The 17841-nt window shown below is 41.2% G+C and overlaps 1 non-coding gene across 1 annotated transcript; it reads right to left on the reverse strand.

Moving 5' to 3' along the window:
- Positions 1-1695: 1695 nt before the first annotated feature.
- Positions 1696-1802, reverse strand: LOC133872098 (small nucleolar RNA R71). The gene has a single exon (XR_009900947.1). It is a non-coding gene; the product is annotated as a small nucleolar RNA R71 (small nucleolar RNA).
- Between the last annotated feature and the right edge of the window lie 16039 nt (positions 1803-17841).

Below are 17841 nucleotides of genomic sequence, written 5' to 3' on the forward strand. Positions count from 1 at the left end.
GAAATAGATCGGTGTGAAACTAGATACTTTATCATTGTGGCCTAATTAGGGTTTTCACATATTATGTATGCTTATTAGGAGGTTTTATAGAGTAGTAAGCTAGGGAGTATTAATCACGTCACACCTTTCGTAGAGTAAACATTTTTCAATTATAGTTTAAATCCTTACGTGGAGTTGTTTAATGTAAAACTAGGTGCTTTACATTACGTCTTAACTAAAGTATTTTCATGTCAAGGCAGTCATAATGGTTGACGCCCATTACGCGCTCTTATCATGCATGTTAGGAAGATCCATATAGACGTTAAGCATTTCATTGGTTGAGGATTGGATAAGATCAATACCCTAAGTTTCCTTTAAGTTTATTTTCATTTCCGCTTTCATTTCTTCACTTTACTTGTTGTAGCTTCAATTCTACATCCTTTACTTTGTTTTTATTTCAAAGTCAAGTTGAATATGCTATATAAGTATCTCGTTACACAAAACAACCTTATATCTCTGTGGTTCGATAACCCTTACTATAGTACAATTGATCCGTACTATTGCGAAGTGGTAAAACATATAAATTTAAAATCCACGTAGTCGAGTTGACTACCAATTTTTGACGCCGTTGCCCGGGATCTAACGGTTGTTTATGGGATATTTAGGATTGTATTTAGTTTGATTTAGTACATATTGTAGATTCTGTCCATAAGCTGTTTTTGGTTCTATATAAAAACTGCTTTTATTGTTTTTAGTGTTTCAATTCGGTTATGTCTGTTTTCTACAAAATTCTGTTTCTGCAAAAAATTCGATCGATTTCAGTGAGCTAAAATTTTTGATCGATTGACTTTCGATCGATCAACATAAAATCAGATCGATTGATTTTTGTTTTGAGCAGCATTGTTTTTCTGCTGACTCTAGACTGAACCAACATTTACTTTCTTACTGTCCTGTGCATATTTAGACTTTGATTTTGTTTAGATTTATTTTTTTGCATTTCTGTTCCGTTTTCCTTTCTGCAGAGAATCGATAAATCGAATTTTATTTCGATCGATCTAAGTTTCAATCGATCTCTTTTAAAGTCGATCGATCTACTTTTCCTGCAGTAGCACTTCAGCTGCTGCTGCACTGCCTCACTGTAGAACCGGTTAGTTTTTCTCCTTTTTCATTTTATTTCTTTTCTATACCTTGTATATATAGATTAATTTTTGTTGGTGCATGTTTGGTCGTCGTTCATTATCATTGCCTATTTTTCCATTCGGCCCAAACTTAGAGCCGATTTCTATACGAAGTAGATCCAAACGGAACTCTCATCTAAGAGTCCATTCTAAATCACCAATGGCTGAAGAACCAAAGCCTGTGCTGTTGAGGGACCACTATGTTCCCTTGACATACACACCTACTTCAAGCCTTTAGTTGCCGAACATTACGACAGCTCATTTTGAAATTAAGTCCAGATTTATTCAAATGCTTCCATTATTTTACGGACTTAGTACCCAAGACCCTTATAAGCATTTAGATGAATTTATTGAAATCTACTCCACCATAAGGTTGCAAAATTTTTCAGAGGATGCTTTAAGGATGCACATGTTCCCGTTCTCTCTGAAAGATAAAGCTAAGTATTGGTTGAATTCCCTAGAGACTAACTCCATTACTTCTTGGGCTCAGATGCAACACGAGTTCCTTAAGAAGTACTTTACCATAGGGAAAACAAACCAAATACGAAAAGCCATAACTGGTTTTTCGCAAATAGAGGGAGAACCATTTCATGAGACTTGGGAGAGGATGAAGGACCTTTTACAAAAGTGTCCACATCATCCTGGTCCCAAGTGGCAATTAGTACAGTGCTTCTATGATGGCTTGACTGAGCCTCATAGACAGATGGTAGATGCCTCATGTGAGGGTACGTTTATGTTAAAGAGTGAGGATGATGCATGGATAATTTTTGAAAATTTGTCGGAAAACTCTTTACACTATTCATCATCTGGTCGTAGGACAAACGCTAAGAGCCAAACTCTATATGAGGTATCCCAACCTTTGGACTTAAATGCCAAGGTGGATGCTTTATCTAGAAAGTTAGATCAATTACTTGCATCTGGTTTTGTTCTTGCGACCGCATCTCATATACACACACCACATGATGCATGTTCATTTTGCTCCGACCCATCACATCAGGCCAGAAATCGACCTATTGTTGGACAGTTTCCTAAGCCTCTAGCTGAGCAGATGAATTCAGCTTTCTCTAGACTGGGTGGTGATCATTTTAATAATTCTTATAGCCCAGGTTTGAGAAACAATAGTAATATGTGGCGGCCTAATGTTCCACAATACAATGGACTGCAAAACCAAGCTTATCAGCAGTCCAACAATCAATTTTACCACCCGCCACCTAATAGTCGTCCTCCCAACCCACAATAGCAATCAGCCCTTCCACCTCCTATAAATTCTACATTTGAGGAAAAGGTGTTGACCAGTCTCAATAAATTTGAGTCACTGACTCAAATTCTGAATTCCCATTCTCAGTCTATAGCAACGTTAGAAGTCCAACTTAGACAACTAGCTAAGTCCCTTAAGGAGAGAGAGATAGGGAAGTGTTCTAGTCAGCCTGTTACAAATCCTAGGAGTGGAGGGGTAGTCATTAATCCAAAGGTGGGAGAGGGGAAGACCGAACCGATAGGGCAATTAGAAAAGACAAAACTTGCCAAGGATAAGGGAGTGTTTACCGAAGCACCACACTCCACAACAAAATTCCTTGAGGCACATTTTAAACCTGAAGTGCCATATCCCTTAAGTCTCAAGGGTCCTAATTGGAATGGGCGCGAAATGATAAATTTTGCCCAACCACTGCCAGACACAAATCCATTCATTAGCAGTGAGTTTTGATGGGTCTGGCTGAAGACGTTAAACTTAACACTCCTGGGAGGCACCCCATTCATTTTGTTTGATTGTGTATACTTCATGCTTGTTATTTTTATGCTTTTCATTGATCTGTTTTATTTTAATATTCAAAGGTAAATCGATCGATCTATTTTTTGTTTTGATCGATTGACATCGCCCAGGAGGCATGTGATCAGTTTTTTTAAAACCCCCGTGTACCTTCATTCCCTTATTTTTCCCTCTGCACCCAAGACCTCTCTTCTCCCATCTCTTAGTGCCTTATTCCCCAACTCCCCATTTTCTCCATTTTTGATCTTTTTCTTTCATTTCTTTTGCATTTAATCTTTTCCTCTTCCCTTTTCTTGCATTTCCCACCGATTAAAAGTTCAAAAATTTGCCTTCCTTGGCAAATTTATTTTGGCACACCAAGTGTTTGACAAAAGTCCTCAAAAAGCATTTTTCATGAAACCTGCCCAACCTTCCTCTCCAGACAGTCCCGGCCACCTCGGTGAGTATATATGAAGAGAATGGCAGCGAAGAACGTTCACTGTCGAAACTCGTTTCGACATTGTCAATGCATTCCGAGAGAAAGAATCGGTGAAGTGGGCCTATAGGCAATTCAAGAAGCGAAACCTTGTGTCACTTTTGAAGCCCGCCGGTGATTTCTTTTACCCGCCATTTGTCCGTGTGTTCTATCCCGATAGATCTACCCAGCAATGCAAACCCTGGTGGCACAAAACAACTTAATTTCCATTGGACCACACTTTTGGCCCAAGGGAATGGAAGAATACTGGAATGGAAGTGTATTACTTAATTCCCATTGGACCACACTTGTGGCCCAAGGGAATGGTGGACTACAGGAATTGAAGCATATTACTTAATTCCCATTGGACCATACTTATGGCCTAAGGGAATAAGGGGCTACTAGAATAGAGGCCGAGCTCAAAGCCCTACACAAGGCCCAAAACACAATTTAATTGGAGCACACGTTCAGAAGAATTATATATGGAAAGTGTTGGTTTATAATTGGTTGCATTCTGTTGGATAAAATCAGTTTCTTGTGATGATGCTTTTTATGAGGGGTTCAATCATTTTCAGAAATCTTCCTTTGAGAGCTATGCTTCTAGGAGATTTTGCACAGATTCCAAATTAGAAAAATCATATCCCTTGAATCCGTTCGGACGATGTGATATTTCGTCTAGACGCTCAACTGTCCAAGCATCATCCGTCCGGACGACGAGAACTTTCCGTCTGGACCTTCCTCTGTGTCGAGAACCTTCGATCTATTCCAGCTTGCATCCATTCGGACTTCTCAGCAACACGTCCAGATGATTTTAGTGTTTGACAGGTTGAAAGATTTCTTTCCAAAACACAGATTTGGGAAGACAGCTGCAACCGTCCGGACGATATGTGTTCCTATCCGGACTGTCTCTTTTATAAGGCAAGTCGTGCATACAAAGTTCAATCATCCGGACGTTAGTCTTCATGGTTCGGACGCTCAAGCTTCATATATGGAAACTGCGTGCATCAGTTCAACTGTCCGAACGTCAGCTGGTAGTCAACTCGACTACATGGATTTTAAATTTATATGTTTTACCACTTCGCAATAGTACGAATCAATTGTACTATAGTAAGGGTTATCGAACCACAGAGATATAAGGTTGTTTTGTGTAACGAGATACTTATAGAGCGTATTCAACTTGACTTTGAAAAAAAAAGGAAAAAAGTAAAGGTTGTAGAATTGAAGCTACAACAAGTAAAGTGAAGAAATGAAAGCGGAAAATGAAAATAAACTTAAAGGAAACTTAGGGTATAGATCTTATCCAATCCTCAACCAATGTTGAGTTGTGGCGGGTGCCGAAGGCCATAGATTGGTGCTGACTACATGGGTGCGGGGATGGTTTCCAAGTCTACAAACCTTGTGCCCAAGGCCAAGGACCACATGCTTTTGGGTAGGGGCCCTTTAGCTTTGGGGAGCAAACTTTCGAGCAGCATGCTCCTCGACTGTTTGAGAGGGGGGCCTTCGGACAGAGTTCCCTTTGGCCTTTTTATGAGTGCCAAATATTGTATATTTGGACCCCTTAATTTGCATGTGCTAAACCTTTAGCTCTGTTATTTTCTGATTTTTTTGTTAGTTTTGGTGTTTTGCAGGTCATTGAGAGAAAATAGCTATCTTTATGTAGAATCGCAAAGAAAAGGGAAAACAAGTACATTCTGATCTATTGGCTAGCACATCTCTGCCCAAGATGCTCGAGCAAATTCCAAAAGAAAAGAAAAATAAAAAGGAAGAAGCTATGTTGTAGAAGACCAAAAAGAAATGAAAGGGAAAATAATTGAAGAAAACCAATGTGCGTGGGACCAAATAAAAGAAAAGTGGGAAAAGAAAAAGAGGGAAGTGAGGGTAGAGGCGTCATTTTTTGTCTTTTGTTTCTAACCCTAGGAACACCATATAAAAAGGGAGTGCGTGTGGAAAGGCGCAAGCCTGCAGCCTCCAACTGAAGAGTCTTCTTCTTTGTATGTTTTCTTTTGTTCTTTGTAAGCCTCTTAGTTTTTAATAAAAGTTAGCATTTTGTTCTTAGTCAAGAGAGGCTAATGGTGCGTTTGGGTATTGAATTTTTAGAATTAGAATTGAATTCTTATTCTAATTGCGAAGTTCGAGGCAAAAAGTTGTGTATAATGATTGGTATTTGTGAAAAGTTATGTGAAATAATGATTTAAATAATAATTATTTAATTAAAAAATAAATATTTTTTCTTTTTAAAAGAAAAAACAAAATTAAAATTAAAATTAAAAAAAAAAAAAATAGAAGCAAGGGGTGGCTGCCACTTTGGGGGTGGCCGTGCGGCCACCCCCAGTGGTCGGGGGAGGCCGCGCGGCCACCCCCAGTGGTCGGGGGAGGCCGCGCGGCCACCCCCAGTTGTCGGGGATGGCCGCGCGGCCACCCCCAGTTGTCGGGGATGGCCGCGCGGCCACCCCCAGTTGTCGGGGATGGCCGCGCGGCCTTCCCCAGTGGTCGGGGGAGGCCGCGCGGCCTTCCCCAAGTGGTCGGGGAAGGCGCACTGCCACCCCCGGAGGTGGCGCTAGGCCAACCCCTAGATTTAAAGGTGGCGCTAGGCCAACCCCTAGATTTAAAGGTGGCCGCGCGGCCACCCCCCAGTGGTCGGGGATGGCCGCGCGACCACCCCCAGTTGTCGGGGGAGGCCGCGCGGCCACCCCCAGTGGTCGGGGGAGGCCGCGTGGCCTTCCCCAAGTGGTTGGGGGTGGCGCGCTGCCACCCCCGGCAACCTCAGGGGGTGGCGCGAGGCCAACCCCTAGATTTAATGGTGGCCGCGCGGCCACCCCCGAGGTCGGGGGAGGCCGCGCGGCCTTCCCCAAGTGTCGGGGGTGGCGCCCCCGGCCACCTATGGTGGTGGCAGTGCGCCACCCCCTTTGAGGGGTGGCTACCAACCGGCAGCCACCCTGCCTTTTTTTTTTTTTTTTTTTTAAAAAAAAAAAGTTATTATTTTTTTAAAAAAATTATTATTTTTTTAAAAAAATTGAAAAAAAAAATTATTATTATTTTTTTTAAAAAAAATAATTTATTATTATTTTATTAAGTAAATGCGGGACCCACGCTCTGTGCATGGGTCCCAGTGATCATTGAAGGTAGAATTGGATTCAGAATAGAATTTAAATTCTATTCTGAATCCAAACAGATCATAATTTTTCAACCAAGGTTGACGATGAAGCCTCGCCATTTATTAGATTTCATATTTTCATATTTTGTTCATATAATCCGAATGTGTGTTCATTTCAATTCAATTAAAGGATTAAAACTCTTTTAATTGATTGTTTTGATTAATATATGTGCAAACGTTGAATATTCAATGTGTTTCATCTAACGGATACATTGAATCTTTTGATTTAATTTGGATATCCATTGTGATTTGTTAATCAAATGGATACATTGGATGGTTTTGGAATTAAATTGGATATTCATTGTGATTTGTAGAAAAGATGGATTCATTGAATCTTTCAACAAGTAATTTTATGAAAATTTGGACATGCATAGGATGTATGAACAAACATGAGAATATGTGCTTTGATTTGGCGAGGTGGATTCTAAAACCTTAGTTCTTTTTATTAATTGTTATTTTTCTGTTTTATTTTAGTTTATTATTTTGTTCAACAAAATCTCAAAAAAATTGGAAATATTTAAAATAGAATTGGTTTAAATAGAAATTAATTTTTGCAACACAATTACTTGTGGATTCGACCTCGCACTTGCACATGATTCGTGCACATGAGTGGGGGCCTTGGGAAGAGCTCCCTTCGACCGTTCAGTGGAGACCTTCCGCTTTTGAGTGGGGACCTTTGAGCATAGCTCCTCGTTAGGGATCATGCAATACTCATCAATGGCTTTTAAAGTAGATAGTCAAGATGAGTTTGTACAAGATTGTGCCCCTCTAGTTTCTTAGATTTATTATAATCCGCTTTCCACTCTTTAGAGGTTGATTCAGCAATTATAATAACAAGACCAACATGCATAACAAAATGGAGATTAATATTCTAAATTAGTAAAGTATATATGATGAGTGCCAAATATTGTATATTTGGACCCCTTAATTTGCATGAGGTAATCCTTTAGTTTTGTTATTTTCTAATATTTTTGGTTGGTTTTAGTGTTTTAATGTGAAAATAATTATTGACTTCTAATTTAAACCAAGTGTGTGTGTTTGTGTGCAAACAAATATCTTAAATGCAGAATTTAAATAAGACAAGATATTTGTTACCAAGTGGAAATTCTATGAAGAGAAAAAAACCACTCTGGGGTAGCCAAATCTAGGAAATCCACTATCCAAAAACAAAGCTGGTTACAAGACACTCATACTCACATAACCCTATGCAGTAGTCATACTTCTAACTCTGACGTGTAACCCAACACGAACGCTTCCCAACTAGATCTTCTACCAGAAAGGGTTTTTGATGGATTCCTTTACCCTAGGGCCGACCCCTAAGTTAGACTTCACACGAACAGTTGAGCACACACCGGCAACGGCTTGAGAGCTAGCGGATCTTCGATTCTCCCTAAACACCCTCTCAAAGCACTATGGAATTCACTATCAAATTCTGTACAAAACACTAGCCTAGAGCCCTTTATTTATAGGATTAAAGCGACCTCAAAAACTGCTAAGATTCGGACTCTGGCTGGCGAGTGTCCGGACAGAAGTTAGCCACGTTTGGATGGTTTTCTGCGATATCCTTTTAGAAATAGCGCAATTCTATCTTTATCGGGTTCACGTCCGGACGGCTTGACTGAGCGTCCAAATTGTCTTTGCTAAAATCCTTTCCGCGTTCGACCGAAACTCTGGAATATTCTAAAATACTGGACATCGTCCAGATGTGTTGCCACGTCGTCCAGACGGCTTGCAGAGACTTCCCAAACAGTGTCGACTTCTTAAATCCAACTCCTTGTTGAATATTGATTGACCTGGCATCCGAACAGTGTTGCTCTAGCGTCCGAACGTCTTCATCGTTATCTGCTGGACACTGTGGGGCGTCCGGATGCCTTCAATGGCCCGTTTGGACGGTTGTACAGGAATTGGATGTTTTTGTCTTGGATTTTGCAAGGACTCTTCATGGACATCTTTAAGAAGCTTGTGATTAGTTATTGTCTTTGATTTGATCATTGTCTAGATACATGAAGATTCTGAATTGCAAACCAACCTTCTTATTAAAACGCAACCATTACATAAAGTGTTTTTGTTTTATCCAGAATGTAGCCAATTAAAAAACTAATATAATGTTTTGCAGAACATTGTGAGAAAAATGACAATTTTCAAGTAAAAAAGCATCGAAGGCTAGAAATTCTGGACTCCAAGGGAGTACGCTCGAGGACAGCCCTGTCGTACTCGAGCGCACATGTGCACACAGCAGCATGCACACTCATGCCCTGTGCCGTGCAGGGCCTGTCAAAAGCCCGAGTGTGTTCAAATGCATGCTGCAGAAATGGCAGATGCAAAGTCGTACTCAGAACATTAATCAGAAGTTTTTTTCATGCCAAAAGCCCCTCTTTCTTTGGTTTTTGCAGCAAGTCACGCATCATTTGTGTTCTTGCTTGTATTTTGCAAGAGAGGAAACCCTAGAGAGGGATAAAGGTGTCATTTTACATTAGCCTTTAACCTTAATGTCCCTCTATAAAGTCATAGCTAAGCCTCCTTGTAGGAGCACAAATTAGGGCAGTAGCTAGGCCATTTTTTTCTCTTCTTGTAGCTTAGTTCAGTAGCTCTTTCCCTTTTGTTACTCTTCTTTTGTAAGTTTTGTTTTATTTTTTGTTAGTTCTTCAAGGTTTTGTGATGTTTTTAGTCATGGGAGGCTAAAACCCTCAACTAAGGTTGAGAATGAAACCTCACCATTGATAACACTCACACTCTGGTTATGCTATTTGAAAAATAAAGTGACTTCTAATTTAACGTGCGAGTGTGTAACGTGTAACAAAATATTGTAAAAACAGAATTTAAAAGACACATATTTTGTTAACAAAGTGAAAACTCAATTAAGAGAAAAACCACTTTAGGACAGCCAAACCGAGGATATCCACTATTCAGAGGACAAAGCTAGTTACAAAGCTAGTTACAAAGCAGTAGCACTTACATACCCTTATACAGTGGTTATACCTTGAACTCTGACGTGTAACCCAACACGAACGCCTCCCAACCAAGTTACCTACTTGAAGGGGTTTTCAATGGAATCCTTTACCCTGGGGCTTCTCCCTAAGATAGACTTTACACGAACACAGCAACAACACTTCAGTAACAGCTTGAGAGCAAACTGATCAGCACAATAACTCCTAAATTATACTCTCTAAGCACTATGGAATTCAATACAGAATTCTTACAACTTACATGCCTAGAGGCCTCTATTTATAGGATACAGAAGATCTAAATCAAGTCTGAATCAACTTTTTCTCTAGGCAGTGTCCAGGCGGTAGCTGAGGGTCTCTGGATGGACAACTGTGCAACCAGCTTTCCAAATTCACTGAACTTGTTTCCTAAATAGAGCCGTGTCCAGACAGTGTTGCCCGAGTGTCTAGATGGTTGCACTTCTGCTGCACGCAATTTCCATAATAAGGAATGAGTGTCTGAACAGTGTAGACTAACATCCGGATGGTTGAACATCTTCTGCACGACTTGCCTTATCAAGGATAGCGTCCGGACGGAATAACTAAGTTGTCTAGACGGTTGCAGCTGTCTTCCCATATATGTGTTTGGAAATAAAATCATTTTACTTGTGGAACACTGAAAGGCGTCCGGACGTGTTGTTGAGATGTTCGAACTAATGCAACCTAGAACAGTTTGAAGCTTCTGGATATAGATGGGAGTCCGAATGGAAAGTTCTCGTCGCCTGGACGGATGTTGATTGACTGACGAGCGTCCGGACGGAATACCACATCGTCCAGATGGATACAAGGGATCTGAACTACATTGTCTTGAATTCTGCACAGAGTCTTCTTGAAGCACATAACCGAAGTGTAGACTCTAAATATAATAGTATCCATGATTAAATAGCAACATTACATAGAAGTGGTTTTGTCCAACAAAATGCAGTCAATCACAAACTAACAAACTCCCCCTTGGCTATTCTGGGACAAAAATACTTGACCGATTTAAAAATACAATCCCAATTTGAAAAATGGAAATTGACTTCTAAAATAAATGCAAGTGTGTGCTTAAAGTGTTAACAAAAATAACAATGCGGAAAATAAATAACACAAGAATTTTTGTTAACGAAGTGGAAACTCAAGATGAGAAAAACCACTCCGGAGTAGCCAAACCGAGGATATCCATTATTCAGAAGACAAGACTAGATACAAGATAGTAGCACTCACATACCCCTGATGCAGTGGTCGTACCTTGCTCTCTAACGTGTAACCCAACACGAACGCCTCCCAACCAAGTCTCCTACCTTAAGGGGTCTTCAATGGAATCCTTTACCTTAGGGCCAACCCCTAAGATAGGCTTCAGTTTAAGCACATCAACAGCACACAAAATAATGGCTCTAGAGAGAACAAATCAGCTCAACAACCTCACAAATAACTCTCTAAGCTCTAGTGGAATTCAACACCGAATTCTTGCAATTCTCAATGCCCAGGGGCTTCTATTTATAGGCTGAGGGTTCAAATGGGCGACTGCTTTGATAAATATGGGCGCCGTCCAGACGATGGTCATGGGTCGTTCAGACGGACAAATGTGCGACTAGAATTCCGAGATTTTGGCTGAAAATCTTTCCTGTTTGAGAGCCACGTCCGAACGGTGAGGCACTGTCGTCCGGAAGGTCGCTAGGAGAGATCAAAAACCCGCAAACCTGCCCCAACCCGCACCCCCGCCCCGTCCCGCCCCTAAAAACATGGGTTTTAGTATTTTTTTCCAGGTACGGGTTGGATTTTCACCAACCCGTGCGGGGCGGGGCGGGGCGCGGGTTTAATTTTTTTTTTCCCACGGATCCCTGCCCCTCCCCGTGTGAATTAAATTAAAAAAAAAACCTAATATCTTAACCTAAAGCACCGCCCAACACCCCCCCCCTTCATATATTTTCTTTTTCTTTCTAACAATTAAGTAACTTGAAGAATTCCTATTTTTAACCACAAGCCCTAACTGGCTACCAGATCTCAAACCGTCCTCTATCTTCATCAAATGCCCAAGATATAACCCCTAAATCCCAAAATCCCCCTTCAATTCCATACCAAATTAATCAATTGAAACCCTAATTCTCTCCCAAACAAAATCTGGAACCAAAACTACCAGATCTGAACCAAAATAATTTGTGAATTATTTGACAACACCCAAATCGTTGGCAAAGGATTCCTCTTCTAGATTATTTTCTTCTTCCTAGCGATGTAGCCCTTCGATCTGCTTCTCTTATTCTTCACAGAATCACAGCCACATCAGTATTATCTAGCGTCGTAGCCCTTCTTCTTTTTATTTGGACTTTGAAGATGACAAGGCAAAATTGTTGGAGGCAGATCGAGATCTCTCAAAGGATGATTCTCTTGCTCAGTTAAGATGGAAGTCATCAAGGAAAAGAAGACTCGATGGTGGTCCGGTGGAATCTCTGTCTAGAAGCTATGTAGCAATTACAATGATAGTAAAATCATGTAGTGTGAGAGATTTTTGATTCCCACATTGATGCCAATATACTGTCGGTCGCACGTCCGCTGCAAGTAATTTCCTTATTAAGGCTTCGCGTGTCCGGACTAGGGGGATGGCCGTCTGGACGGTTGATCTTCTACATGCAATTTCTGTATCTGTTGAGCGCGTGTCTGGATGATGGCAGACTGGCGTCAAGACGGTTGAATTTGAATTTCGATTCTTGCCTTATGGATGAGCGCGTCCGGATAGGAATCCACGTCGTCCGAACGGTTGCAGCAATCTTCCCTTATTTGAACTTGGAAAGAAATCTGAAGCTAGTCGATCACTGAGAGTCGTCTAGACGGGCAGCTGAGACGTTCGGACGGATGCAAGCTAGAACAGAAGCTTCTCAATGTAGATGAGGTTTGGACGGATGATGCTTTGGTCTGTCGGGCGTCTGGACGATATGGCACGTCGTCCGGACGGCTGAAACTATGGACAGATGAGCGTTCGGACGGTATGGTACGTTGTCTGGACGGCTAGCAGGGAGCCAAAATCTCTGACTTGCAAACAGTGCAGAATCTTTTGAAATACTTTTGAATAGTGGAATCCCTGTTGAAAAGCATCTTTACATACAAGTGATTTTGTCCAATCAGAATGAGGCCAATTACAAACTAACAAACTCCCCCTTTGCCATTCTGGGACAAAAATCACTTGACCGGTTTGAAAATATATTCCCGGTCCAAAAATAAAAATTACTCCCCCTTTTTATCACAAAGGGACAAAGGGTAAAATAGAGTAATGAAAACCACCATAACAAAAATTACTCCCCCTAACTGTCTCAGAAGGACCAGGGTAAACAGAGTAATATTAGTCCAAGAGTTTAACAAACATAATAGAAAATAAACCAATTGTCTCAAACACAACAAAAAAAAACAACAACTAAACAAAAAGGAACTCAAGCGTCCTCTGCCATAGACACAGTCCTAGACGCATCATCCTCATCATCCCTGCTGGCAGAATGATGGGACTTGAGACACTTTCGGAGATCCAGCTGGTTCTGCTCTACATGCAAATTGATGGAGTGCACCTATTGGTGCATGGTGGAGATGGATTGCTGCATGGATGACATGGAAAGCTGCATGGTACTTATACCTCCCTGAATGGCAGCTAGGGCCTCCATTATCTGAGAATAATTGACGTCTGGCTCAGAAGGTGGGACGGTCTGAGAGGAGGAGGCCATGTCCGGAAAGCCAACAAGTATGGCAGCAGGTGCATCATCATCAGAATCATCTCTCCGCAGCTGGGCATTGGACTTCATCAAAGTCTACTTGCCGATAGGATTCGGAATCTTAATCTTCGGCTCCCCAGCAATACTGATGCCTGACTGTAGGATGATCTGGGTGAGTAGGCAATCGAAGGGTAGACCGGTATTGCTCTCATCGCGGGCCTCTAGTATAACGCCCAAAATATGCTTGCACAGGCAGAAGGGCAAGCGGAGATGAATGGCATAGATGAACTGGGCCCTCTTCAAAATCAGGTCACTATGCCTGACAATTGGCTAGAGATTGTGCTGAACAATCTTCGCCGACATGCGATGAGAAGCAAATAGGGCGCCGATCTTGATGGTGGTGGTGCACTCCTCTCCCTAGGGAACAACGTGGAAGAACTCTCTGAGATCGTCCATAAAGGGAGGAATGACTATCTCATTATAAGGATTGCCAGGCAGCTCGAGAACAGGCACTCTGATGAAGTGACTAATGATCTGGGGATCAACAGTGATGATATGGCTACCAACGGTGGACTGAAGTATCAACCCGTGGTCATCGTCCTGCACCACCTCTAGGTTGGCATAGAAAAGTTTAACAAGCCTGGTGTAGACAACACAGGCACAGGAGTGAAGATACCCCCAATGATAAGTCTGGATAGTGTCATGAATACTATCCAGAGGTGCCACCATAATGTCAGAATGGACCACATTCCGCTCGGCAATGACTGGGCGGTCCATGATCTTGACTCTAATGGCTGCCCGATCTCCCTCAGTCCTCTAGCAGACTCTACGCTGTGGACTGCCTGCAGACATGATTCTCCAAAAAGACACCAACAAGATAGCCAAAAATAATCCAAAAATATACTTGTTACGTCACACCAAAAATTGGGCATTATAATGGCAATAAAAGGGACTTTTCAAAAATATAGACAGAAATTATCACAATGTAGTCCCTAAAAATATCACCACAGCAGATATATGCATCTCACAATCTCAACAACATTCCAAAAAATAAAAATTAATGTTCTAACAGTTAAAAAATAAACTGAAGAGAAAAAGACAAGAAAAATACCTGGAATGTGAGAATAATGTGCAAAAAGACAAAAGGGAGCAAGATGAATCCAAAAGCTCACAAGTAATAACTCAAAAGATGCCAAAAAGAGAGATTTTGGTGGGGCAGGGTAGAAAAGTGGCGACCAGGGCCTTTTATAGAGTCTGTGGGGTCCCCTTCCGGACGGTGTATTAATGCCGTCCGGACGCGCACTGCATTGGAAACAAGCGGATAGGTCTCGCGCGTCCGAACGAGTATCCTTACCGTCTGGCCGTTTGGTGCTGTGCGCGTCTGGACGAAAGCTGAACCGTCTGGAGGACTAAGCTCCACTAGTCCGGACGCCAAGAGCAATCGTTCGGATGCTTCACACTAAAAAACAGAAAACTGAAAAAAAATTTGCACAATTTAATTTTTCTCAAGTCAGTTTCAGAACACGCATGTATAATTAACTGATAACACAATCAGAGAGCATCTCAAAACTAAGCAGAGATATAAAAGAGAGTTGAGATTTTAATCAGCACAAATATTTTCCTGGACATAGAAAATTCAAATAGTCAACTCAACTCAACTCAACTCATACAATGCGTGTGTGTGTGTGTGTGTGAAGACTTAACCCACAAGGTATGACTTACAATGACATGACAGATAGCAACCAGATTTTCTAGACAAGAGAGTAAATCAGTGACAGATTAGTCAAAAGTCAAACCTTATAACTTACTAGGGCCTAGTCACCCTCATCTGATACACTCCCCCTAAGATGCAGCACACAAATGTTTTACTTGTACGATGAAGGACAAGGTAAATTTTACTTGCACATAAAGGGCAAGGCATATTGAAAATTCAGCACATAAGCAATGAATATATAATTAAAGCACAAAATTCATATGATTTACTGCTTGATTCTTATGATGCTGCAACCTAGAGAGGATGCCATAGTTTTTAGGTTCTAGGTTCAACTAGCATGTGGTCAATTTGGCCATCTTATCAAAGACCTCTTCTCTTGTCCAAAATTTCTAGAAACAAAAAGTCAGAGAAGGAAAGATGTACCTTTAGGGGAGTCGTGGATAGTGCACATTCTCATCGCATGAGGAAAGAGGCTATCCTACTTTTGCATATACAAGAAAACACTTGGCAGATATAGTCACAAACTCTCAATTATAACTAAGTAGAGTAGATTAATGCACAAAGAATTGAGATATCAAGTGAAAACACATGCAATTATCTGATATGCCAAGAGAAAAAAAAATTCCTGTAAATTCTCCCCATTTTTTTTTATTTTTTATTTTTTTTATTAAAACATGCAATATGGAAATGACATCATAAGCAATGCAAGATCAAACCTGATGATGCCAATACATAAAAGCAGTCGCTCGACCTATTTTTTCTGTCTTCCCCAACAAGTACCTGCACAATTCTCTCAAGAGAAATAAGGGGTAAAAACACAACTAGTTCCTAAATTGCATACAAAATATAGCAAGAATATAAGTAATCAAACCTGATGCCGTAGGATTAGGAACCAAATCCTAGGCATGAACACCCGAACCTGCTAGGTGCGTATGTTCCCCCTCATGGGGTGACTGTCCTTCTTAACCCAAGCCTGCCTTCCTAAGGGTGGCTGCTGGTAGGACATCATCCACTCCATCATGCTCTGCATCCAGAAAGGTGGCTCACTGTGATATTGATCTTCTTTCACCTTCTGAGGCCTTCTAAACTGCTTGGATTCGTTCTTGGAGTTGCCACTGTGATTGGCTGGTACAAATCGCTGTTGAGGCTGTTGATGCTGAGATGCCTGGTATCGTGGTGCTTGAGACCAAGGAGCTTGATACCATGGAGTCTGAAACTGGGCCATATGTCTGGGGCCATGATTAGCCTGTCTAGGCACTTCTTTCTTGGCCTTGGCTTTCTGTGCTTTCAGGAGGGAGCACAGAGGACGAACATGCCCACTTAGAGCTCAGTGATGGCATATGGGAGATCTTCTGATGGAATGAGGCTTCTGAGTGCTTGGAACATCATCATTGATCTTGTCCTTCTCTTTATCTTCAGTAGTGGGAGGAGGCTCTGGGACTGTAGGTTTCACAAATATAGTCTTTGAAGTAGAGGGAGCATCAGAAGAGGGAGCTACATACTCGAGACCGGTCTTGTCAGTAGGACTCTTCTAAATAGATAGCATATGAGTTAGTTTCTCATCAATGACTTTTTCTAACTGGAGCTGAGTCTCTAGTAGCTTCTCCTTAAGCTCTTGTATCTTGAGCAGCAATGAACTCTTCTCAGTCTGCAAACTGTTTAGATCATAAAGATGCTGCTTATGACCTTCCCTTAGCTTCTCATACTCTATGTAGAGTGTCTTGTAAGCCTCTTTGAGCTCTTCCCCATTATCACTATGCTCCGAATAATAAGAGTCTTCCTCTTCAACGTGTGGGGCTACGAAGGCCAGAAATTTCTCAGACTCTGGAGCTTTTTCTTCTGACTCATCACTGAGAGTCACATTGTATGACTTCCCCTTGCCCTTCTTAAGATTCCCAAAATCGGCTCGGATATGCCCAAAACCTAAGCATTCAAAACATCTGGGCCCTCTAGGATCCTTCTTTTCTTCTTCCTCAGGTTCAACTTCTCTGGGAGCTTTCTTCACCTTTTCAGAAAACTTCTTTTTGAATTGGTCATCTCTCATAAGTCTTCTGAAATTCTTGGCTAACATAGCCACAGCTTTTTCTTCCTCCTTAGAGTCATCTTCAAATGAAGCTTCTACCTTCTTCTTGGAGGCCTTTAGGGCAATGGTCTTCAGCTTCTTGACCGGGGGCAGGGACAGCTCATACGTTTGAAGAGATCCCACCAACTCTTCAATCTTCATCTCTTCTAGATCTTTACTTTCTTCAATGGTGGTCACCTTGATCCTGAAACGCTCAGGCAAAGATCTTAGAATCTTTCGGATGTTTTACATCCGAGACAGGCTTCCCAAGACTTACCATGGAGTTTCTTAGGTCACTCATCTTGGAGTAAAACTCTCCAAATGTCTCTTCTTCTAACATCTTAATTTCTTCAAATTTTGAAATCAACTTTTGAAGTTTGGCAGATTTTACAAGCTTAGTGCCTTCATATGTTATTTCCAAAATTTGCCATGCTTCTTTGGCTAATTCGCCATTTGAAATTTTTGCAAATTCAGATGGTGAAAGTGCTTGGCACAGAGCATGGAGGGCTTTATCATTTGAAAGACGTGCAGTTTTCGTAGGGACTAGTTCAAGTGTTGTATCCTCTGGTTTAGTCCAACCAGTTTTAACAATACTCCAACAGTCAATAGATTTCCAAAAGAACCGCATACGTGCCTTCTAATAGCCATAGTTCGTACCATCAAAGGTAGGAACATAATTAAGAGTTTAAGACATTTTAACAGAAAGAAGTCAAAATAATAACAATCAAGAATTGAATCTAAATAGAGTGTACCAAGTTCTGATACTAATTGAAAAATGGAAATTGACTTCTAAAATAAATGCAAGTGTGTGCTTAAAGTGTTAACAAAAATAACTATGCGGAAAATAAATAACACAAGATTTTTTGTTAAC

The sequence above is a fragment of the Alnus glutinosa genome, chromosome 6 (genome assembly GCF_958979055.1).
Source record: "Alnus glutinosa chromosome 6, dhAlnGlut1.1, whole genome shotgun sequence".
Lineage (NCBI taxonomy): Eukaryota > Viridiplantae > Streptophyta > Magnoliopsida > Fagales > Betulaceae > Alnus > Alnus glutinosa.